Source organism: Spermophilus citellus (assembly GCF_964194105.1).
Source record: "Spermophilus citellus genome assembly, chromosome: 7".
Classification (NCBI taxonomy): Eukaryota; Metazoa; Chordata; class Mammalia; order Rodentia; family Sciuridae; genus Spermophilus; species Spermophilus citellus.
In genome coordinates, this window is record NC_138188.1 from 38,097,771 (window position 1) to 38,123,262 (window position 25,492).

At 43.2% G+C, this 25,492-nt stretch overlaps 1 protein-coding gene across 1 annotated transcript in view; it reads left to right on the forward strand.

Moving 5' to 3' along the window:
• Positions 1-21,045: 21,045 nt before the first annotated feature.
• SPSB4 (splA/ryanodine receptor domain and SOCS box containing 4) overlaps positions 21,046-25,492 on the forward strand; it is an 80,554-nt gene continuing 76,107 nt past the window's right edge. The window contains exon 1 of the mRNA XM_081301422.1: positions 21,046-21,687. The gene's annotated coding sequence lies outside the window, so the exon portion shown is untranslated. The remainder of the gene's footprint in view (positions 21,688-25,492) is intronic.

A 25,492-nucleotide genomic window follows, 5' to 3' on the forward strand; every position in this document is an offset into this window, starting at 1 on the left:
GTCTCCTCCTGAATGATTAGATCAACATACCCCTAGATCTAGGAAAGTTGCCAGTCTCTGCTGGGTGTCTGGATCTCAACTCCTGAAAATTCCTCTTGTAAGATGGAGTAACCAACCACCCTGGGTGGAGGGAGCACCGCCGCTCTTGTACACTCTACAGCCCATGCATGTGGCCTTCTAAGCCTCAGTTCCCAAGTGTAATTGCACCTGCCTGTTCATTTTCCAAACTCTCTTCCAGACCCAAGGGAAAGTAAGATGCACTCCCCTCCATATCTGTGACCGGAATCCCCTGGACACAATCTTCTCTGTGCCTATTTCAGTAACATTCTGCAGGGTGCACCCTAGGCCACACAGTAAGTGCTTACTGGGACAGGGTGGCAATATTCACTAAGATCTCCCAGGTTCCTGCAGCAGCAAACTCCAGGGTGACCTCCCCAAGATGGCTCCCACCTGGGCTCTCCATTGACAAGTTGAGAAACACCGAGCCCTTTGCCACACCAGCTCTCTGCACACTGTCTTCCTGTTCCACAGGAGTTTGGGATAAATTTGTCCATGGTATTTCTCTTTCCCTTTGTGCTACATCACCCCTCTGCAATGACCCAGCACCACCCTCCACTGGCTTGGCACCCATATATTCTTTCTTGTCATCTGTTTGAAACACCAGAATTTTTAGGTCTCTCTGAGTCTCTGTCCAACATTGAATTTCAGTGAATTCCATCAGCCACCTACCTCTCTGAGACCTGGATCTCCCACTGCTTCAACTATAAGTCACAGAGCAGCTAGAAATTCCACTTTCCTCTGTTTTGCCATCTTTGTTCCCCAAATAGAGAATTACTTTATATATCTACAGTTTAGCTGGAATTTCAATATTGATAACTACTATTAGCTAATTGGAAGTCCATATTACAAGTTTATCAATCATCCAAATAATATCATTTTCAGCAATTTTTTTTTCTTTTCTGTTCCAGAATTCCATCCAGGGTCATTGATTGCACTTAATGGTCATGCCTCTTTGGTCTCTTTTAATCTAGAACAATTCCTCACCCTTTCTTTTATAACCTTGAAAGTTTTGAAGAGTATAGTTATGCCGACTGATTTGTAGATTCTTTGGCTGCAATTTGTGCTTGTCTGATATTTTCTCATTATTACACTTAGGTTACATTCTTTTTGCCAAAACACCATAGAAGTGAGGGAAACATGGTATCCCTGATTCCAAGCCAACTCTGTAAGGTTTTGCTCACCTCTCCTGGTTCATAGTTTGTCTCCTTTCTTCCACAGCAAGAATCTGGTTCCCAAGAACATGCATTTGTTCAGACCTAAAATCGGAGCAAAGGGTTTCAGAATTGTTATACTATTACAGATACGCAAATCCAACTCAAAGACAAGGCTGATTGCTTTTTACAGTTCTTTTTGTTGGTAAACTGAAGGTTTATAATCAAATATCATGTTTAAAAATTATTTAAGCTAGTTCTTTTTTAACCTTCACTATGTTGTTCTTTGGAAATACAGCTGAATTCATTTATTTATATTTCATTTTTTGTCTTCCATATTAAGTTTAACTATATATATTATATATAATGTCTGTCTATCTATCTATCTCTCCATCTTCTTCAAAAAATACAAAAATCTACCAAAGATTGCACTCAGTAAAGTACTTTGCCTTCTTCTCCATCTCCACTCACTTGTGTAAGTAATCACCTTCAATGGCTTCTGGTTATTATTCCTCTATTGCTTTTTTTTTTTTTTTAAGCAGGTACATATATCTTTGCTTGTTTACCCTTCTTCTTTATTTGCAAAGTATCATATTCTTTTGTAGTTTCCTTGCTCGCTTGACAATATATCTGGAATTCACCCTGCACGAGTTCATAAATATCTGCATACTTTTTTTTTTTAACAGCAGCATAATGCTCAATTGTGTGGATACATCAGCATTTATTCAACCGATTTCCTAGCATTTTGGTGATATCTCAGAATTTTCAACAAAAAAAATGCTACAATAAGTAGCCTTGTGCAGATGTATTTTCATACCATTTGAGGTGTCTTCGGAGTAAATTCTTAAAGGTAGTATTATCTGGGTCAAACGTTAGACACTTCTGACATTTTATTAGGTGCTGCCAATTTCCCTCTGCAGAGTGATTCTGTTTGTATTCCTACCAGCAATGTGTGAGAGTAGCGACTAACTTATCACTTCTTGTTATTACTTGAAATAAGTGTGACAAGTTTTATTTGTAGCCAAATTTTCTTGGTATTTAGGCAGGAGATCCTCTTCAGTTAGGATTCAAGAGAACAGAGAAAAAGACTGGGAGATTCATTACTTCATGTAGAACCGTTATGTCGAGGCAAGAAGTTAATATTGTATTTAACGAAAAGCCAATGAGGAGGGGTTTTGTTTTGTTTGTTTGTTTTAAATAGGTAGCAACATGGCTAGACTGTGTATTAGCAGGATCGAGGTAACATTGCAAATCATTTTGACTGACAGCAACAGATTTCTCCAATATCAACGACTCAGCTAGGAAAAATGTGCAATTATTTCCTTTATTGCAAGAACTCACAGAAATACTACTACTGCAATTGCCTCCTAATTTTTATTCCACTCTTACCTCCCTTATTCAAGAGAGAGTATATTCCCAGTGGAGGGACCAGACATATTGGTCTTTTCTGAACTTGAACCACAATTAGCAGGTTCCTATGTTTTGACCTCTGCACTTCTATCCTCCTGGAAATTTCTTTCCCCAGTTTCCTGTGGCTCACTCACCTCTTTAAAAACACTGAAGTTTCTTGATAAACCCTTAATGTCAGGAGCCGTGCTTGGCACCTGTTATTGCTCAGTAAGAACTTGTGGAATACATGAATGGAGTCTTGGTTGGCTCAATGGCCAACATTAGGGCACCAAGGTGGCATCTCCGATTCTCTTCACCTTGTCTTCATGGTGGAGAGATGCCTGCATCCTATTCTTTTTTTTTTTTTTTTTTGTACAAAGATTAAACTCAGGGCTGGGGGTGTGGCTCAAGCGGTAGCGCGCTCACCTGGCATGCGTGCGGCCCGGGTTCGATCCTCAGCACCACATACAAACAAAGATGTTGTGGAAAAAAAAAAAGATTAAACTCAGTTGTTCTACTGAGCCGCATCCCAGCCCAGGGTCTCACTGAGTTGCTTAGGGCCTCACTAAGTTGCTGAGGTTGGCTTTGAACTTGCAAACCTCCTGCCTCAGCTTCCTTTGCCGCTGGGAGTACAGGCGTCCGCCACTGCACTTAGCAAGCATCATATTCTTTCATGTTAAAGTCTCATACTGGAAGAAAGGGAAAAAATAATGTAGATTTCTCTTCCTAAGACTTTCTACAAAGGGAGAAAAATCATCCTCAGAAAGCCCCAGTAGACTTCCCCTTCACTTTCATTAACCAGAATCGGGTCATTGGCCTACTCCTAAATCAATCACCGGTAAAGGGGAATGTGGTCACCAGCGATGGCTGAGACCTATCAGGATGCGCCTCCCGAGGCTGGATGTATTGCTACAGGACAACATCTAAAACTATCGTTCTATTAATGTAAAAGGGATGGGGAGGCTTTCCAGTGTGACCGGGGGCAATCTCCACATCACTCTGGGTGTGCTTTGGAGAGCACTGGCAGGAGGGAGCAAGAAAAGGGAGAGGAACAGGTATTGAAGAGGTTTAAGGGAAAGATGAGGAGAGCCTGAACCAGGGAAGCCTGGTATAGACACATTGCCAATAAAACCACCCGAGTCCTGCTAGATTCTTGCACATTCTAGTCGGTACCATCCACTGACTAGATAACATACACTTCAAATGTGCATCCTCCAGTATCAGGAGAATATTAGCTGTGTGACCTTGGACCAGTCATTCACCTCTCTGAGGCTCACATAGCTCATTCTGACCCTAGGAGAAAGGGCATGAGTCCATGATGTTGCACAAAGAATTTTTCCACATTTTCTTCTAATCAGTGGTTTTAGCCAATAGCATGCTTTTCTTTCTTTCTTTCTTTCTTTCTTTCTTTCTTTCTTTCTTTCTTTCTTTCTTTCAATGTATTGGTTACTTTATTTATTTATTTATTTATTTATTTTGAGTATCCATATATATTTTCACATATATATTCCTATACATTCATATATATAGAATACACCCTAACGGCAACCAAATTTCTGCTCATACTTTTCATATATATTCAGTTACGTGATCATAAACTATAATTATAAAAATCCATCTCAAAAGAAAAATAACTGTATACAAATTTACATTCATTTAAATATTTTCATGTGTATTTTTACATATATATTCATATTTGTATTCCTATGTAGGATGAAAATGTTCAATACCTAAACCCTGTTTTTCTATGTTAGTCCTATACTTACCAATACACCACAGAGAAACCTCTATACATACAAACCATAACATTTTACATGAATGTACCTATGTATTTGGGGATATAAATTCATAAATTTACATAAAAACCCATAGATATTTTATATATGTATATATATACTCATTTCCATAGGCATAACTCAGATTTCACACATAACAATATTGCTTACTTTACCTTAAAAAATCCATAGGTAAAAGTGGATATATATATATGAATTTTGATATATAACATTGCCTCTATATTCATATTAATATATATTGATATATATGTTCCACAGGTAACCCATTCCCTAAAACAAAGCTGTAACTCAGAACTAAACCTAACCTTACCCATAATCAGGAGCCTTTTAAACAAAAATTATAAATATTACTGAATATCTATGTGTATTTTTACATGTGTATTCTGTATGTTTGTATATTCATATATAAATGTATGTACCCTAATAGTAACCCAAATCCTACCCATAAATTTTCATATATATTCAGTTACATAATCATATCTATAACTTAGCAAAACTGTAAACATCCATCTCAAAAGAAAAATAACTATATACAAATCCATATCCATTCAAATATTTTCATGTATATTTTTACACATATATATACATATATATAAACAGTATTAATTATCCTTCTTTGTCCCTTCTGAGTAACTTTGGCTTGAAGTCCACTTTATCTGATATGAGAATAGAAACCCCTGCTTGTTTATGCAGTCCATGTGAGTGGTATGTTTTTTCCCATCCTTTCACCTGCAGTCTGTGGGTGTCTTTGCTTATGAGGTGAGTCACTTGGAGACAATATATTATTTGGTCTTGTTTTTTAATCCAATCTGCCAGTCTGTGTCTTTTGATTGGTGAGTTTAGGCCATTAATGTTCAAGGTTATTATTGAGATATGATTTGTGTTCGGTCATTTTGGTTTATTTCTAGTTTTTAATTTGAATTAGTTTCTCTTTGATTGACTATTATTTTAATGTAGTTCCTCTCTTTGTTGATTTTCACTTTTTTTCCATTTCATCTTCATGGAATATTTTGTTGAGATTCTGAAGTGCAAGCTTTCTGGTTGCGAATTCTTTTAATTTTTTGTTTATCATGGAAGATTTATTATTTCATCTTCAAATCTGAAGCTTAATTTTGCTGGATATAAAATCCTTGGTTGGCATACATTTTCTTTCAGAGCTTGGTATATGTTAATTCCAGGACCTCCTAGCTGGTTGAGAAATCAGCTGAGATCCATATTGATTTCCCCCTATATGTTATCTGATGTTTTTCTATTGCAGCCTTTAAAATTCTATCCTTATTCTGTATGCTAGTAATCTCCTTATAATGTGCCTTGATGTGGGTCTGTTGTAATTTTTCACATTTGGTGTCCTATAAGCCTCTTGTATTTGATTTTTTCCATTTCATTATTTAGATTTGGGAAATTTTCTGATATTATTTCATTGAAAAGATTGTGCATTCCTTTGGTTTATATCTTCGAGCTTTCATCTATCCCGATAAATCTTAAGTTTGATCTTTTCATTATATCACATAATTCTTGAAAGTTCTATTCATGATTTCTTAACATCTTCTCTCCATAGTCAACTCTTATTTTCAAGATTATATATTTGTCTTCGCCACCTGAAACTCTGTCTTCCAAGTGGTCTAGTCTGCTTTCTATTTAATTTTTAATTTGGCTTATTGTTTCCTTAATATCAAAGATTTCTGTTGTTTTTTCAGAATCTCTATCTCTTTATTGAAGTGATATTTTGATACCTGTTTTTGCTCTCTTACATCATCCTTTACTTTGCAGATCAGTTTAACCCCATACCCTCTAAGCTCCTTCTCTGACATTTCTTTGACTGAAATGTCAATGGATTATGTTATTGCAGTATCTTAGTTTGTTTGGGGCAATTTGTTCCCTTGATTTTTCATGTTGTTTGTGTGTCTAACCCCCTAATAGTATGGATCTGAGGCAGTAGAGTTTCTACCCTGAAGACTTATAGTGTCCCTGAAGGCTTCCAGTACCTCACTCTCTAAGGGAAAACAAATAACAATGACAAATGTAAACAATTTACAGCATTAAACCAAATAGTTCCTACCATGATATGTACAATGTTAATTATCACAATAAAAAATGATATGATCAGTTATTGCCTTTAATAAAAACAGCAAGTTTGCAAAAGGATTTACATTTTCAAATGGTGGACAGGGAGAGAACAGAAGTGATATAGGATGTGATGGTTATGAGGGAGGAAAAGTGACAGAGTAAAAGATTAAAGGAAGAGAAAAAGAGAGAACAACAGAGATTGGCTGTTGGCAGAAGAAAAGAGAGAATCAAGGGAAACATAGGTAGGAGAAAATATATAAAGCAAAAATTTTTTTAAAAAAAATTAAAATGAAAGTAAAATAATACAAAACAAAATTTAAATATACTAATCAAACATCCTACTTAAGAAAAAACCTAATCCATGTAAAATTATGGCTTCAAAAATGCTAAAGATAAGAAGAAAAAAATAGGAAACTGTATACATGTATGTACTACTAAGGTCACAATTAAACAGTGAAAAAGAATTTTAAAAAAATATTGATGAAAAGTTAAAGAATTCTTTCCATTGGAGTTCAAAATATTCTCAGCTTCTCTTCTCAGCAGTTTTGGTGGGGTCTTCTGGAGTGTGATGCACCACCCTCTGGATTGCTGGGGTGAGAGAGGTAATCCAGTAGGTGGAGTTCCTAGAGGCAGGGTTAAGGCTTACGCAGGCTCCAGGCTCTTTGCTGAGTGCCAATTGGTCTGGGGATTTTAAATCAGCGCACCTCCAGCACCCAGTACTTGCTGGTCCACGCTAGAAGACTTTACCCCAGGAATCTCCCCCTGGGTTCTACTCATGTAGTGGGGGAGGCACTTCTTAGTCCTGTATGTTACATGCAGATTCCACCGTTTCCTGGTCTTGAGTTCAGTCTCCAAACACTTTTCCCACCCCCACCCTTCTGAGTGTCCAGCAGATTCATCTCTCCCAGCTGGTCCTGCAAGCAGTTGGATTGGAGGAGGAGGGCAGAGCCAGTTGGGTTTCCTCCCAGTTGTCCCCTGTGTAAACCTCTCTCCACATTCGATTTTCTCCTGGTCATTAAGCACACTCTATGTCAGGCAGTGTGTGTTCACTGGGCCTGTATTTCAGGCCAAACTTGGGTTTGCCAGGAATCAGTTCCCTCAGTTGCCAGCCCCTGTGCCGCAGATGCAAAATGGTTCCTTCCTTTGTCCTCTATGCACCACCTGGAGAGATGGCAGCTTCTTTTCCCTGCACTTGGATATTGTGTGGTGAGTCCTTCAGGTTTGCTGGGCAAGGTCCCTGTTCTCTAAATGCTCCATACCCAGACACACCTTGGGCCTCCCCAAAAGGTGGGTTCCTTTAATCCCCTTACTCCTCTACTGTGCTCACAGAGGGACATCTTTGGCTGGAGCTTCTGGCTTGGCTGTGGCAGTGACTCTGCCACTGGGGATGTCTTCTTATTTTATTATATCCAGCCTCCTGTGTCCCCGACCTGTTTGAATGTCCAGTTTTAGGCTCCAATCAAGCCCAACCCCCTGTTTTTGTTCACCCACTTTGCAGAGAAGCTGCCTGTCTGCTTTCTTGGTTCATGCCAGGGAACGGCCAGGACCGCACCCTCCTCTGTCCCGCCATCTTGGATCCCACGAGTGCTTTTCTTTAATTGGCAATTACATATTCCTTTTAATGTTACGGGAATCTCAGATCCTTTTAACAGGTGACATCATAATTGCAGTTTTCATCTTAAACCACTTTGTTTTTAGAGAGATGAGCGACTATGTCAAGGACATTTAAGATGATTTCATTAAGATAATGAAAAAGATGAACTGTTTGACAACCATGCAGGTAATAGCTGATAAAAACCGGCTCAGGTGGCAATAGACCAGGTAGAATGGAGTGGGTACCTTTCGGTGTGTGGGTGGAATACATTTCCAGTTACTAACTGCCTGTGTTCCCTAGGCCAGCTGTCCCCACTGAGGACTTGACCTCTTCCTCTCAACAGGGAGGTCCTAACCACAGTTGTACTAGGATGTCATAGCAGCGGTCTGGGCTTCAGGGTCGGCTGGACCTGAGTTTAATTCTAAGCTCTGATATTTATTGCTGTGTGACACTGGGTAATTAAATGGGGACATGAAATTCTGTTCCCAAAAGATATTATGTGCCTTTGCCGAGATATTGGATGAGGAAAGCGAAGCTCACAGGTAGCAATGTGAGCAAACTTCTCCCTCTTTGATGGCCATGGATTTACTTCTGTGTCCTGATGAAGTTTATTAATCTGAGTATCTTCTCAGCCCATAGTGATGGCAGCCTAATGTGTCAAGAGCCAGCTGAGGATTGGGCCACCAGAGAAACAGGAGCCAAGAGGAATAATGTTTCTATACAACCCTACACCCAGCATGATTTTTTTTTAGGACTTGAGGAACTCTGAGCCGCCTGCTTCTCGCTTTATAAAGAAAAAAACGATACATGTTTTAAAACATCTACCAGTGCCCAATCTCCCGTGTTGGATTTTGCGGGTGATATAAAAAGTAGAAGATATGGTCTCCGCTTTCCAGGAACTTAAAATACTCTCGAGGACCCAAAATAAACACAATGCGAAGCCGACAGAACTGGATTTAAATTCCAGCCCTGCCACCTACTATCTCCGTGGTCTGAAATAGTCATTTAACCTCTCTGCACTTCTGGTTCCAAGTCTGTAAAACAGAGACACCTGGACCTGTATCAGCAGGTCGCCGTGAGGTTTAAAAGTGCCACTACATGTAAGAGACCTGGCACAGAGTAGGCAATTGGAAAATCTGAGTTCCTTCATCCTCCAGACACATGGTAGTTAAATAACACAGCAGAAGATCTATTACTAGCAGCCTATAATTCACTTACCAAGTGACTCCCCTGCCCCTGCAAAACCAAACAAGACTTAGAGTTTAGGGAAGGGTGAAGCCAGTCAGACTGAAGTGGGTATGGATTCCCAGATGGAAATGGGAAGTGACCCACCTCCTCCAGGGATGGGCTGATTTTCTCAGATGGACCAGGGAGCCTTGGCCCCAAGCCATGGTTCTGCACCAAGGTAAGGAGCAAGGACTCAGGTGTCCAAGATAGAAGAGGCACAATGAAGACTGAAGAAAGCAGTCCTGTTATCTCCCAGGGCCCAGACCCGATACTAGTTGCAGTCAAACTATATTCTCACCATTTACCTGCATCAGTGGCTTCCAGACTGTTATGAATGGAGTCATAGTTCCCCCTTCAGGGTGAGAAACCAGAGTCCCCTGGACAATAACATCCTAAGTTGAGGATAGATCCATGCCTGGGATAAAGGAAAGACTAATGGACAGAGATATGTTCATGCCAATATTCTTGACAAAGGATTGCTTTTAACAAGAGCATAGAGGGAAATTTACTTGTGGAAGAAGCTGTTAATTGCTCTGACCAGCTGCAGTAAGTTATATTATAGGTCTCAATGATCAGCTTCCAGTCCTGTAAAAGAATCACATTTCCCTTCTCATTCAGGACTTTCCGTGGGTGGAGTACAACAGCATCCCATGCATATTTATAACCATGCGACTGGCCTTGACCAATGGCATATGAGAGGATGCAGTAGGCTCCACATCAGAGCAGAAACATTAAATGCATTTTCATGGTTGATTTGACCTCATGCTGTCTTCCACCAGGAGGATAGCATGTCTCAGATGATGCCACTATCAGCTCAGATCCCAGAAAGAGAAAGCCTGGTGCTATGGATGAGCTAAAGGAGAGCAGAGACATGGCAGACGGAGTCATGGCAGATGGAGTTAAGCAGATCCACTGATTGCCAGATCCAGGAACTAGACATGTTTGTTTTTATAAGGCACTGTGATATGGAAGTTGTTTGTTGCCACAGCAAACGCTGACTTAAATACATCAGCATTAATTGAACATTTGCTCTGTGTGGGGACTGAGCTAGGCCCTTTACATATGTTCTCTCATTCAATCTCCACACTAATCACATAAGCAGTATTTCAGCCAGGATTCTCCTTTGAAAACATCAGAAAATTACTCTGTGTGCAGAAGGAAATACAAAAGGAAGTCTTGTCCTTGCAACCAAGATGGAATAACAGAATCTGGATGTGCCTTCCCATCTCATAGAACTGGAAAGCCAGAAAAAAAATATATGAAACAATATACTAGACAACAAGCAATGTAGGGCAGTGACTTCTGAGAGCTGGGATCAAGCATGATTTATAAACCCTACCCAGCTAACTACCTAGAGAGAGTTTCTGAGCTGCTGGGCAAACAAGAGGAAGCCAGACCATGCTTGGAAATCTCTTTGACTTGAGAGTATGGAGCTGTGATTAGGGGGCCAAGGTAACTAAGTTTGCAGGGCAGAATACTGAAAAGGAAAGGGCTACGCTAAGAGAGGATCATGGATATTTGCAAAGGATCCTCACCTGGAGGACTCAGGTGAGTACAGATCATCAGTACCCAAGTACCCTGGAAAATATGACCCAAAAGATTAGAAGGAACAACCTTCATAGGACTCACATAGGACAAGAATGGTGCAATTCTCACCAGCCAGAGCAGACTTTGGGTGGAATACTCAAAGGATCTTCCTTCCTAGTGGGAAGAAATTGCCAGGCATGCAAAGAAGCTGGCATGTGCAACTCAAAATGAGGAAGAAAACCCACCAATTGAAATTGATCCAGAAATGACGCAGATAATAGAATTAGTGGACAAGGACATTAAGAAGAGTATTATTGTCTTCCATATGTTCAAGAAGCTAGAGGAAAAATTGGACATGTTAAATAAAGATACAGTGCTGAGGGCCATTGCTAAGTAGAAATGATGCATCGAAATTTCCTTGCTAGCGTACCCCATGTTAAATGGATTTCGCTGTTGACATTGCATGTAAGGTGACCTTGCTCAAGGAAGGCGGATCCGGGTTTAGAGCTGATCAGGTTTGAGGAAGTATCCCGGTCCTTGGGTTTAGGGCGTTCCCGGTTTAAGACAATAGGGGTTTTAGGGAAGTTGGAGGTTGAAGATTATTGCTGCCGGGATTAGGGTGTTCCTGCTGCTTGTTCCCGTTGAGTTCTCGTGAGATTCAAAGGAGATTGGAAAAAAGCCTTGTGGAGTAGGTGAATTGGGCGGAGGAGAACTGGGATTGCCCCAGAACGTGTGTGGAGGCCGGTGTGAGTTCGGGAATAAAGAATTGCTGTTTGGGGCTGGGGATGTGGCTCAAGCGGTAGCGCGCTTGCCTGGCATGCGTGCGGCCCGGGTTCGATCCTCAGCACCACATACAAACAAAGATGTTGTGTCCGCCGAGAACTAAAAAATAAATATTAAAAAATTCTCTCTCTCTCTCTCTCTCTCTCTCTCTAAAAAAAAAAGAATTGCTGTTTGAATCTACAAAGCTGTGTGGTGGCTCGTGATCTTGTGCCCAGCCAAGACTGCGGCAATACAGTAGATGCAATAAAAGCCCAAGGGAATTTTTAGACACAAGACCACAGCATATGGGATGAAAAATACATTGGATGTGATTAATATCAGATTAGATGTTGCAGAAGGAAGGGGTGAAGATACAAAAATAGGAACTGTTGAAAATGAAGGGCATAGTCAAATATAACATACACAATAACAGCTGTGGGTCAGCTTTAGAAAGCCTATGCATGTGGAATTGAAGTGTTTAGGGGAAATAAAGGGGGACATAAAAGTATCTGAAAAATAATGGCAAAAAAACCCCTTCTAGTTATGAAAACTGTAAGCTCACAGATCCAAAAAGCTCAATGAAGCCTCAGTACAAGAAACAAATAAACTACACCAAAGCACATCATAATTACAATGATTAAAACCAATTAAGGGTAGGAAATCCCTTGAAAATAAAGGCTAAAAGTAGCCACGTCAAAGGGGGAACTTGTTACAGATGGAAAAAAAAAAAGTATGACAACAGATTATTTGAAGGAAACAATGGAAGCTACAAGACAATGAAGCAATTGTTGTAAGGAGATGGTCTTAGTTGATGTTGTGCTGCTACACAACACCTCGAGACTAGGTGATTTATAAAGAACAGAAATTTATTTTCTCACAGTTATAGAGGTTGAGCAGCCCAAAATCAAGGCCCTGACAAGTTCAGTTGTCTGGTGACAGGTATGTCCTCCAAAGGGAAGAAAACTATGTCCTCACACAGCAGGAAGCAGAATGCAAGAGAACTGTTTCCCAAAGCTCTTTTATAAGGATCTAATCCCATTCAGGACGGGAGGAGCCCTTGTGGCCTAATCACTTCTTGTCACATGAGCAACACTGGAATTTTGGAGGGGACATATTCAAACCATAGCAGGCAGTGCTGAAAGTAAAAAAGGCCATCAACCTGGAAGTCTTTACCAAGTGAAAATATCATTCAAAAATCAAAGTAGAATTAAAAGACTTTTTTTTAGATATACAAAAGGTGAAAGAAGACATGTTAAAAGGAGATCATTTCAGCAGAAGAGAAGTTAATCCAGATGGAAATGTGGATGTGTACAAGGGAAGAAGGCATTTGATAATGATAACTATGTGAGTAAATATAAAGGCTTTAAGATTATTATTTAAATATCTTCAAAAAATAATTGACAGCTTAGAGCAAAAGATACAATATGTTAAGGGGTTTATAAAATATGTAGGAATAAAATTTTGTATGAAAACTATACATGAAAGTCAAAAAGGAGAAACAAATATACTGTTCAAAAGTTGTTAGACGCTACTTGAAATTGTCTAATATTATTTGAAAGTAGATTGTGATGTATTAAAGATGTATAATGTAAATTCTAAAGTGACTTTTAAAATAACACAACAATGATTTGTAGGCAAAAAAGCAACAAATGAAATAAAATTTTAAAATCGATTATTATAAGAATAATCAAAAAGTAGCAAGGGAAGAGGAGAAATGTAACAAAGAAAAAATGGACAAATAAAAAATAAATAGCAAGATGGAACATGTAATTCCAATAATCAATATTCACATTAAGCATAATAGTCTAAATACCCTAATCAAAAGGCAGAAATTAAGGGCTGGGGCTGGGGCTCAGTGGTAGCACACTTGCCTGGCATGTGTGACTCACTGGGTTGGATCCTCAGCACCACATATAAATGAAGGAGAAAAACATTCATTAAAAAAAAAAAAAAAAGGCAGACATTAGCCAGGCACAGTGGTGCACGCCTGTAATCTCAGTGGTTTGGGAGGCAAAGGATTGCCAGTTCAAAGCCAGTCTCAGCAACTTAGTGAGGCCCTCAGCAATTCAGTGAAACCCTGTCTCCAAATAAAATATAAAAAATGGGTTGGGGATGTGGCTCAGTGGTTAAGTGCCCCTGAGTTCAATCATGGGTACCAAAAAAAAAAAAAAAAAGGTAGAAATTACCTAATCAGACAACAAATGCTAGTCACAATCATAAGCTGTCTTCCAGAGACCTGTTTTAGATCGTTGTTAAAAAAAATGAGAGGGGCTGGGGATGTCGATCAAGTGGTAACACACACTCACCTGGCACGTGCGGGGCACTGGGTTCAATCCTCAGCACCACATAAAATAAAGATGTTTTTCCCCGAAAACTGAAAAATAAATTTTAAAAAATGAGAAAAGGTAAACCATGTTAATTCTAATTTTAAAAAGAAATTAGAATAGTTATATAAATGTCCAACAGGGTTTCACAGGCATAAAAAGGGTCACTTAATAGAGAGCCATAACAAACCAAAAGTGTACATACCTAACACAAAGCTTCAACATACACATTATGAAAAACTGATTGCAAGAGTAGCTGAAACCTTCAGTTTAGTCATAGACCTGAACATCTTTCTCTCAATTGTGTTCAGAACAGTGTACAGAAAATTATTACAGATAAGGGAAACTTAAATAGAACCTCATTGCATTCCCAGAACAAACAGCCGAATAGTCATTCTTTTCCATGGAACTTGAAACATTTACAAAGGTCAAACATATTCTGAGCCAAAAGTAAATTTCAATACATTCAAATTACCCCAGTGATAAAAATGAATATTCTTGGACTACAATGGAATTAAGTTAGAAATCCCTACCAGGACGAGATATGGAAAAATCTCCAAATATTTGGAAACAAAACTATGTAACTCTAAGTAACCTGTGAGTCACAGAAAAATTTTTTAAATTACAAAACATTTTTAACTGAAAAAAAAAACAGCATAGCTAACTGTGTGTGCTGAAGCTAAAACAGTATTTAGAAGGAAGCTGTAGCATTAAATGACTGTGATAAAGAAGAAAAAAACATGTTCTCAAATCAAGGGTCTCAGTTTCCACTTTAAGAAACTAGGAAGAGTGGATGGACCCTGAAGGAGCAAAATAAAAGAAGTAATAAAGAAAAACAAATCAATTAAGTAGAAATCAGGAAAACAGAAACAAATGATACCAGAACGGACTCATTGGAAAAGTCAATGAAATGGGGGAACTGCTAATGAGACTGAAAAGGGAAATAAAGAAATAAGGAAAGAAAGAAGGAAAGAAAGGAAGGAAGGAAGGAAGGAAGGAAGGAAGGAAGGAAGGAAGGAAGGAAGGAAGGAAGGAAAGAAGGAAGGAGAAAGAAAGAAAGAAAACAGAAAAAAAACACCCAAATTACCAATATCAGGAATGAGGTGACATTATTACAGATTCCACATGCATTAAAAGGATTTTTTTGGGTACTAATCCAGGGGTGCTTTACCACTAAGCAACATTCCCAGCCTCCTTTTTATGTTTTATTTTGAGACAGGCCTCGCTAAGTTGCTTAGGGCCTCACTAAGCTGTTGAGGTTGGCCTCAGACTTGTAATCCTCCTGCCTCAGCCTCCAGAGTCACTGGGATTATAGGCATGCACCACCACACCCAAATGCATTAAAAGGATGTTGAGGGCTGGGGTTGTGACTCAGTGGTAGAGCACTTGCCTAGCATGGGTGAGGCACTGGGTTCAATTCTCAGCATCGCACATAAATAAATGAATAAAATAAAAGTTCACCAACATCTAAATTTTTTTTTTAAAAAAAGGATGTTGAGGACATCATAAGAGTGACTTAATGCTAATATGCTCTACAACAAGATGAAATGAACAAATTTCTTAAAAGGCGTAAAAAAAAAAAAAAAAACCACAGTTCACTCCAAAACAGCTAAACAGAACAGCTGTGTATCTATGAAAATAATAGATTTCTTAAAAAAAAAAAAAGCCTCCCCATGAAGAAAATTCCAGAGCCAGATTCCCTCACTGGGAAGTTCTACGAAACGTTAAAGGAAGAAACAACACCAATGCTCCACAAACTTGTAGAAACTAGAAGAAAAAGGAGCCATTCTCAATTCATTCTTTAAAGTCAGCATTAGCTTTGTGTTAAAAATTAAAGTGTGATAAGAAGAGCCCGGATCACTATCCTTCACGGACATACGTGCAAGTTGAATCCAGCAATATAGTAAAAAGATAAATACATCATGACTAAGTGAGATTTAGACCAAGAATATGAAACTACTTCCATATTCAAAACTCAATCAATGTCATTCACTGTATGAAAAGACTCAAAAATAAAGGAAATTGGGGAATACAGAGTGGATGGGAAGGCTGGAAATCAGATACAGGAAAAAATTACCCACAACAACACATTAAGGGCAGCAGAACCACATCCGTTGAGGACACGTGCCAGTCTCTGCACTGGTCCCTGGACATGGTGGTGGCACCACTGTGAATGCTGCCCTGAGGACTAGATGTCAGGGCTGCCAACTCCATTCCATTAGAACCATCTCTCCTCCACCTTACTTTTTGGAATGAAGCTTCCAGCTTCAAAGATCCCTGAGAGTCGTTTTGGTTGGAAAAGCTGTCAGGGAGGTGGGCACAGTGTGGTGACAGCAGTCGCTCTCCACGGCTGACAACAGAATCCCTCCAGGTACTTCATGCAGGTCGGGACTTAGCCAGAAAGATCAAAGAGTTCACAAGATCCGTGAGAGGTGGCAACTGGGCTCTGGACCGAGTTTTCAGGAATACACCTGCAGTTCGCTAACTCTGCAGAATTGCCTGGTAAGGGAGCCCCTGCTACCACTGAGATCAGGAAGTTCCTGCCATCGAGCCTCTGCTTCCTCACACCAGCCAGAGTGGATTCCGAGGCCTGGAAGGTTTCCTCTGGCAGTGTATCCGAGTCTGACCACTGAGCCTGTTCAATAGAATCCAGAGTCCACCTGCAGCCAGGGGCAAGGGAGCCTGGGAAATGAGGGGGATTCCTTTGTCCGCTTTCACCAAAAACGAATTGTGAAGAGGGTTTTCAAGAGATTTGGGGGAGGCGTGGCTGAGTGCTGGGCTTTAGGTGCATTCACAGGAAGTGACTCTGCTTCCTGCCAGGTTCATGAGTCGTTCAGCTGCTCCACATCCCAAAGTGACAAATGACACAGAGGAAGGTTCCATTCGTTCCATGTTAGGGTCTGGAATCTGAACCTCCTAGATGTCTGGCAACTTATGCAAGATCACGGCTTGAAGAAACGTTGGCTAAACCACTGGATATGTCGTCTCCTTTCATCTTTACAACTTTATGCAGTCATTATTGTCATCTAGATTTATACAAGAGAAAAATGAAGATGATAGAAATTAAAGAGCTAAAAGTCCTGTGACATGTGCCACCCTACCATGATCTGCCACACACACCCCACCACCTTGTCCCAGTGTGCCAAGGCATTTTGTAACACAACCTCCAGGCCTCTGTCTATGTGCATGTGAGTGTGTGAGTGTGTGTGTGTGTCCCTAATATCCTGTCCTACACCAAGTGCAATGCTTACTGATGAATTTGGGTGCCTCTGTCACTGAACTCACCTGTCTTTTTCTTTCTTTTAAAATTTTTTTAATTCGTTATACATGACAATAGAATGCATTTATGCACTTTGATATATCATACATAGATGGGGTGTAACTTATCATTTTTCTGATGGTACAGGTTATAGAATCACATTGGTCATGCGGTTGTATATACGCATAAGGTAAATATCTGTTTCATTGCAGGCTCTCGGGTGTTTTCCAGATTCTTCCTATGGTGTTGAGATCACTGGGCCTCACTAACTAATTATCTAAAAGGAAAAGGACAATGGAACAGGAGATGAAATGGTTGGGGAATCTGCAGCCCTGACAATATGCCAATCTCCTATTTGTATACAAGAGATTCTGAGGGAATACATTGGAGTCAGGGATCCCTGGGATCCCCAGTGAATGATTCGATTACTTTGTATGTAATGATGCAATTAGATACAGCTCTTCTTGTAGCTGGATTGGAACACTTCATTTTGATGAGTTGACCCAGACTAACTGCGATGAGGAGGACACCCAGACTCACAACTATTCCACTCCAAGCATTAGCATTGATGTACCTGGGTGGGCCAGTGGAGGTGCTGTTTCTCATTACACTTCTAGGTCCTAAGTCCTAGAAGCCCCAAACGAGAGCTAATTCACAAGGCTACGGAAGAAACTGGGAAAATAAGTTGTGTATCTTCATCCACTGAACTGTTATAGAGCCATGAAGATGAATGAGCTACAGTTACAATCCTTAAAGCATAAGTCTTATTGAGTCCAAATAGTCCTATTGGGTCGCTAGAAACAATATCCAGTTAACGTTTTATTTGTAAATTTCAAAAAACAATTAAAACTAAATAAAATAAATTTTTAGGAAACAAACACACACACATATAGAAAAAAATAACACAAGGAAATAATAAGCCATAACAATTCGAATAGTGGTTTGTTTCTTTTTTCTTCATTTTTTTTTTTTTAACTAATTGAGGCCAGAAAAGGAGCACATGGTGTTGGGAATGTTCCAGTTCTTGGGTTGGATGCACAGGTGTTCATCATGTCATAAATAAGCAAATTAAGGGACGCACATGGGTAATATTGACAGTGTGTCAAGAGCTAATGATTTATGTTTGACCCAATTCTGACTACTCAATGTCTTCAATGAAAGAAGGAAGGAAAGAGATGCCATGGAGTCTCCGTGCCTGCCTGCCTAACCTGTCTTTCCTTTCTTCTACTTTGTCTTTAGTCATTCATCCCACAAACCTGTATTGGCATTGGGATGAATCAGACATGATCTTATCCTACAGAGGCACCTTTATTGAATTATCATACTGTGCCCCATAAATACATGCAATTAAGCTGTTTAAAAAGAGTTACCGTCTAATGCAGGAATCTGGCGATTCCCTAAGTGTTTGCTCTGACAGAGGTCAGGTGACATGGTGCTCTACAGCTTAGAGAAGGAGCCCCCACCCCAGCTCGGGCTAGGGAAGAATGCATATTTTTGTGCTTTGAGCTCTTAGCAAGAGGAAATATATACGTGGTTTACAAAGTATCTAAAGCTGGAAAAGACAGCTTTGCCCTTGTCTTGGAATGGGGGCAAGAAAAGAGACAACAGCGACCATGAGGTTGGACCATGAGAAAACAAGGGCTGAGGATGTACTCTGGAGGGCACCATGTCCAACCCGGCATGACAGGAAGACTTCCTGGAGGGGGTGACATGTGCACAAGCGGGAAGCTGAAAGGTGCATTGGGATTTCCTGGGAGTCTATATAGGGAGCAAGGTCAGCAGGTGCAAAGGCCCATGTTGGGGAGAGGCAGCGTGGTCACAGAGGGGCTCTGGGGTCCCAGTGTGGCCTGTCCCAGAGCCTAGATGCAGGGAGTTGAAATGCCAAGAGTGAAGGGAGTGGCACGGGTGGTTTTTCTTTTATGAAGACAGCCCTGGCAATAGGGATGGTGGTGCCCGAGCTGGGGAGAGGAACAGAATCTAAGTTCTAAGCACCCTCTGCACCCTGAATAGCAGGCCGGGCTCCTTGCTATTCAGGGGATGGAAGACTTGGGGGCCTTCAGGAGACTTGGGGATGCGGTTGCAGCCACTCTTTTATGCCCTAGGAATAGTCTCATTTGAAAAGGCCAGATGGAACCCATCTGGAGTTGCCAGGGGAGCTAATTTCTCAAATCGTGGCCACTGCCCTTCCCTGCCTTGTTCTAGAAGCTGCTGTGATGTTCCCCAGCAAGGAGGGGAAATAAAGACCATCCCCCTCCCCATCTGCCAAATTGCAGTAAGATCCAGGCAGAGAAACCATCAGCTCAAAAGTCTTGTTGCTCAAAGCTCTCCTTTGCTTCTGGTCTTTCCTCAAATTTTCTTTTCTTTCTGCCTAGCCACAGTGGCCAAGAGAACAGGTGCCTCAGGAGCTTCCAGGTAGGAGACCCAGGGAAGATATCAATGTGCACTGCTACCTGGATCCTTTCAAATCATTCCCTTAGCAGCTCTTCTGTGAGGGCACAGAGCATCCAGAGACATATCGGATACAGATGCTTGCCCAGCAGGGGGACCACAGTTTCAGGAGGGAGACAGTCATGCAAACCGACAATGATGAAGCAGAATAAGTAGGATAACTACTTTATCAACACACCCTGTTTGCCACTCCGCCAGGCTGACTCGGTTCATGAAGCACATCCATTCCTCACACTCCTGCAGTAGCTTCCAAGCTGATTTCTGCCATCCACCCATCTCCTCTACTGCTGAGAGATTTTTCTGGAAGGCAAGGTCAAAAGTCTTGCCTAACTGATCTTGGGGAAAGAACAAACCCTTTGCAAAACCCTAAGCATCCTTCCAGTTACCACCTACTCAAGCATAGTCATCTACAGGCTCTGGGCTGTGCTAAGTATCTGTCCAGGCGACTATGCTGTCCCCTTACTTCCAGTGGCTAATTCATGTAGCCATCTCCAATAGGAAGCATTCCCAGATTGCCCTTCCTAGTTTAGGAAAGGAACACCAGAGCCCCCATGAAAACATTGCCTTCATGGGGTAGGATTGTCTATACTCCTCTTCCAGGTCCCTGATAAAATCAGCCCTCTCCAATCTAGGCCCTCTGCCAGGTGTTTGGCACGGAGAGGGTTGGGGTCAGCAAATGACTGTGGAATGGACCTGATGTCAATTCTGGGATCACAGGCAGGGCGCCTAGGCCAGGAGCTTTCAATTTGCCCAAGGAAGCAAAGATATCAGAATCAGTGTCGGTCCTTTGCTCTGGCCACGCCCTCTGCCTTATCTTTGAGCTCAAGCTCGAAATGAAGCCGCCCACCATCTGCGCTGGTAGCCAGCTGAGCAGAGATCCATCTCCCAGCGCCTCGGATGGGCTCGGAAGGCGCCGTGAAGCAGGTGCGGGATGAAATTGTACTTTAAAAGATGAGTTGGAGCCTGGTCTCGGAAATAAAGTGTGGACATGTGTGTGTCTACGGAAGGGGCTTATTAAATAATTCTCTTTCCCCAGCAGCTGTTTCCCACGTGCATTGAGTAAAGGCACAGAAGCTGTCTAGTGACTGGGTATCTCCTCCCTCTCAGGGCACCCACCCCGGCGCTGCAGGCGCGCTTGAATGAATGGGGGAGGACCGCGCGCATGAATGAGTGCGTGAGTGAGGAAGTGCGCGGGCAAGCGGGCGGGTGAGTGAATGGCGACCGCGCCGCTTCGGCACAGGGGAGCGGGCGCGGGTTCCACTTCCTTCTCCCGCCAGCTGGTGGCCTCAAGAAGGTGGCGGCGCCGGCAGCGGCTCGAGCTGGGACGGCCGGGGCGCGGGATGGTGGGGGAAGGGGCGTTCCCGGCGGCCGCGCCTTCCGCGGCTATTGGATTAGTGGCCTTCAGGGATGAGCTCAGCCGGATCGGCTTTCAGCTGCAGCCTCCGGGCCGGCCGGGAAGGCGGGGAGCGGGCGGCGGCGGAGGAGGAGGGGGAGGCGGCGGCGGCTGCAGCATCCAGGGCTGGCCGCGGCGGCCGGCGCGCCCCGCGCACAAAGGCGCCCAGCCCCTGGGGAAGGCGATGAGCGCACCACAGCCCGGGCCCGAGCCACCGCTGCAGTCAGCGCTGCGTGCGCCCACGAATCTGGGGAAGACGCTGGGCGCGCCGGTGGCCGGCTGCCGAGGTGCGGCCCGTGCGCCCTGAGCGCGGGACTCGCCGCCCTCCAGGTCAGGCGCCAAGCTTCGGAGCGGCTAGAGCGCGGGCCTCCGCGCGCACCTAGGATCGGCGCAGTAAAGGCGCCTCCCCACTCTGGGCCGGACCTCCGGTGCCCTCTCGCCGCGTCTGAGCGCCAACTTCGCCAAGAACGCTCCCAACTCCAGGCCACCCTGCCGGGCAGAGAGGGCGCTGCTGCCGGGCACCAGTCGCGAGGACGCGCCGCTGGCTCTGGGGAGGAAGCCACCATCTGCGGGGTCACTCGGGCGCCCCTGAGTGGGCGGCAGCGGCAGCAGCAGACTTCTCTCCCGGGATTCCGGGACCTGCCAGCGCTGGGGATTCCTCCGGGGCAGGCTCTCGCCCTCTCTTTTATGGTGAGTATTTTCCATCCCCTGGTGAGGGGCGCTCGGGGGTCGGGAGCTGAAATTCAGCAGCTCTTCATACGGGCCGGCACTCATCACAGTCAGCGCTCCAGATGTCGGTCTTGCTCCTATCCCCGGGAATTTCTTTCGGCGGATTGTGGCAGTCCAAGGCGGTTGGTATGCGCGCAGCCCTGGAACGTTGGGGGCCCTCCTAGAGCGGTGGGTTCCAAGTCCGCTGCTTCTCTGTGTACTGGAGACAACACACACACACACACACACACACACACACACACTGCCTCCAGAATTACCCTGCATGGGTATGGGTCCAATATCCGTCATTCACTGGCTGGGTGACCTTGGGCAAGGCGTCATACCTCGCTTTTCTCATCCATAAGATGGGGATGAGAATTGTGCCAGTTTTCGAAGGGTACTGGAGGATCTGAGGGATGGTATGGAAACCGGTTCCGACACAGGGGAAGCTCTCAATCATACGTTAGCTTGCATTAGTATTAGTTGTGCGAGTCCCCGCATGTCATCCAACTTTCCAGAGCTGTTTTCTAGTCTGTGTAATGGGGACAACACTTCCTGGGCGGGCTGAGAGAAGAAATATGTTAGTCCGGAGATTCGGAGCAGTGAAAGTAAAGCGCCTGGCACCGAGTAGGCACTAGTGAAGTGTTGGCTGTTGTCATGGTTTATTCCTGACGCTGGGACAAGGAGGCTGATCGCCTAGCCGGAGAGCTACTTGGGGCCAGTTCCCGGCCTTGCTTGGATACAAACTTGGCTTTGCTTAGGAAGGGAGGGGATGGGGGCTCAGGGAAGGGGAGAGGAGGCCAGAGCCTCGAGAGCGCGGCAAATGTGTCCACTCTGGTCTCGCTGGACGTGCCACAGGCTCCGAGCCAGGAGAGGACACCCAGCCCCAGACCTCTGACTGGCTGGAGAAGCTGGAGGAGTGGCTGCTCCCGCTGCCCCATGGCCAAGCGCGGGCTGCCCGCTGCCTACAGGAAGGGAGAAGAGGACACTTTGGTACCTCTGTCTTGAGGAGATGGGAAACTCTGGGTTCTGGAGCCGGGTTTGCATTCAAATTCTGCCTCCACCACCAGCCTGCAGTGTGACCTTGAACAAGTTATCTAACCTCTCCCAGCTCTTTGGCACTCTGCCCTCCTCCGGATTTGGGGGTGAAGATAGGAGTTCCCCTCTCCTTAGGAATCTGAGCCCCCTATCCACCTACTCACTTTCTGTCCCCCCCCCCCCAATTTGATGAGCCTAAATCTGGAAAGTGTGAAATGACTCAGGGGAAGGCTATTAAAATGATTCACAATTTGCCCACCCTGGCCCTGTGGGAAGAGATCATAGCATTAGAGATAGTTCATCTTCTCTGTTCCACCTTGGCACCTCTGTCCTCCAGCTAAACTCTGCAGCTTCCATCCCTCCGGCTGATGGGAGCTCCCCCAAATCCTTCTCTCAAATCTCTCTCCCCCAAACCTTTATTATTTATTTATTTTTTAGATTAAAGACTTGATTCTTTTTTTTCCTTCATTATTTTTTGAAAGCTGCAGATAAAATGAGTTTGCAGAAAAACAAAGTGTCAAAAGTGTGTCAGGAACATGCTTTACCTAAGGCCACATTCCTCTGAGACAATTACCTTCTGATTCCCTCCTTAAAACTTCCTTAAAATGGTAATTAAATGAATTTAAGCCACCTGGGGGAGGGGGGCGAATGGCAAACAAAATCCAACTTACCAGCCATTTCACTCAAGTATCTCTCCAGTTTGTACTTCTTTTCTATTTTAAGGATGGATTAAATTCAAAGATGTAGAAATAAAATCTGAAAGGAAAAGAAATCACTATAAAGAGTCCAAAGAATTGCCACTCCTATTGCAACAGGCTCATCTCTTCAAATGTGGAGAAGTCTTCAAGTCAACAAGCACATGACCAAAGGCTTGAAGACCACAGACAATTCACACACAGAGAGAATGAAACAGAAACCAACTGTAACCTATGACAGGGTGTCCTACCTCACTGAAGAAGAAAAGTGCAGGCTAAAGCTTCATAGCTTTAATGCTTTTATAGTTTTTCCACATATCAGTTTATCAAATAGTAATAACCACTTATCAGAAGCATTCTTTTAAAAATGTAAATATACCCAATTTCTTCCTCACTTTTAGAACCTCCTCAAAGACTTTGAGTAAACTCTGGACATTCCCAGGGTCTTCCAGGTCCCCTTGTGTTCCTTTGTCCCCATTGGCCACCCCCTAACCTCCTGGCCTTCTTAGTTTTACTCCAGCACTTCATGGGCTTATTCACTGCTGGTCACCCTGATAGCATATTTGTCTCCCTAGCTTTTCATGGGACTGGAACCTTTTTATCATTCATGCAAATTTGTCCTAGTGGGGCTTCACTTCTAGCCCAGGCAGTGGCCAGGTCCCAGGCCAGAGCTCTGGGTTTCTTGCTCTTTTGGGAAAGAACCCAGTACAACTCACCATGTCACAATTAATTTTTTCTAAGCTTTCTGGCCAGTTGTCACAAATCGAGACTCTTGGAATGTCTGTCCCTTCTCTGTTAGTACAGGAACAGGGGGTCTCAGGCAGCAGCACCCCAGCTAGAATGAATCACTTGATGTGGGAGTTCTTGAGGGCAGAGGGGCCTAGATCAAGGTCATCAGAAGTCTTTCCTGGTAGTCATTTTTTTTAAAAAATGCATAATGTGTGCACTTAACTTATGTGAATATGACTAAACATACTTGGCAAAAAAAGATCAATAATAAAAAATTAAAAATTCAGCAACACAGTTTAAATAAAACATGGTTCCTAAATAAGCTAACTGGGTTTTCCTGCTGCTGCTCAGAAATATGGATGTGTTCAGAGGCTGCAGGAAACAGCTATCTGGCTCTGACTTGGGGAAAGAGACTGATACATCCCAAATCATTTATCTTGAACTTTCTGGACCTTCAAAAGACCTTCCTAGGGCAGTGTTGATTGCATGTGATTTTTTTTGCTTCACACATTGAGTTTAGAACTTAATCCCCACTTAAAATGTCTACTTTAATAGTGAAAAAACTTCTTGGTAAAAATTCAAGCCATACAAGAGGTGTAGAGCAGATATTCCTTCTTCAGACTGGCAAGGATTTAACACAGCCAGATGTAGCAGGTGCAGGGTGTGTGCTAGTCTGGGAGACAAATAGATTGACTGGGCACTGCCCTGGCATCAAGACATGCAGCACATGGTCCAGGAGACATCAGCTAGAATGAGGGCACAGTGAGGTGGAGGAGTGGGACCAAGGGCTGCACACAGAATGGGACAGGGAGAGTGAGGCATGGGAGGGTGGGAAGACCCAGGGTGCCCAGTGTATGAAAAGAATGTGCCCTGAAGGCTCTGAGGTGGGCCCTGAAGAGAGACTGAGCATGGGAGAAATAAGCAAGTGCAGGTCTCAGGGACCCTTGAGTGCCAACTTAAGGGGTACAGTTTTAGTTTCGAGAAGCTGCCCGGAGGGCAGAACAGGCAGGTGGTAGGGTTTACCCTCTCAGCAGCATGGTGGGTTGGGAGGCAAAGACCTTCCTAGGGCAGTGCTGATTGGTCTGGATTAAGGGACAGTTGAAGTCATTGAGTGAGGGAGGAGGAGAGATGGAGATCCACAGCAAAAGCAGGGGTGTGCAGAGGGGTACCTGGGACATGGGAAAGAAGGGGCATGGGTCAGCCTAGGACTTGTGATTCTGAGGTTCCAGTTGGTCCCCAGATGTCCCCCAGCACTAAGACACTGAGTGTATCCATGGTGGGGGGCTTCAGATGGAAAGAGGTCAGATGACTTTACAAGGTGGCCC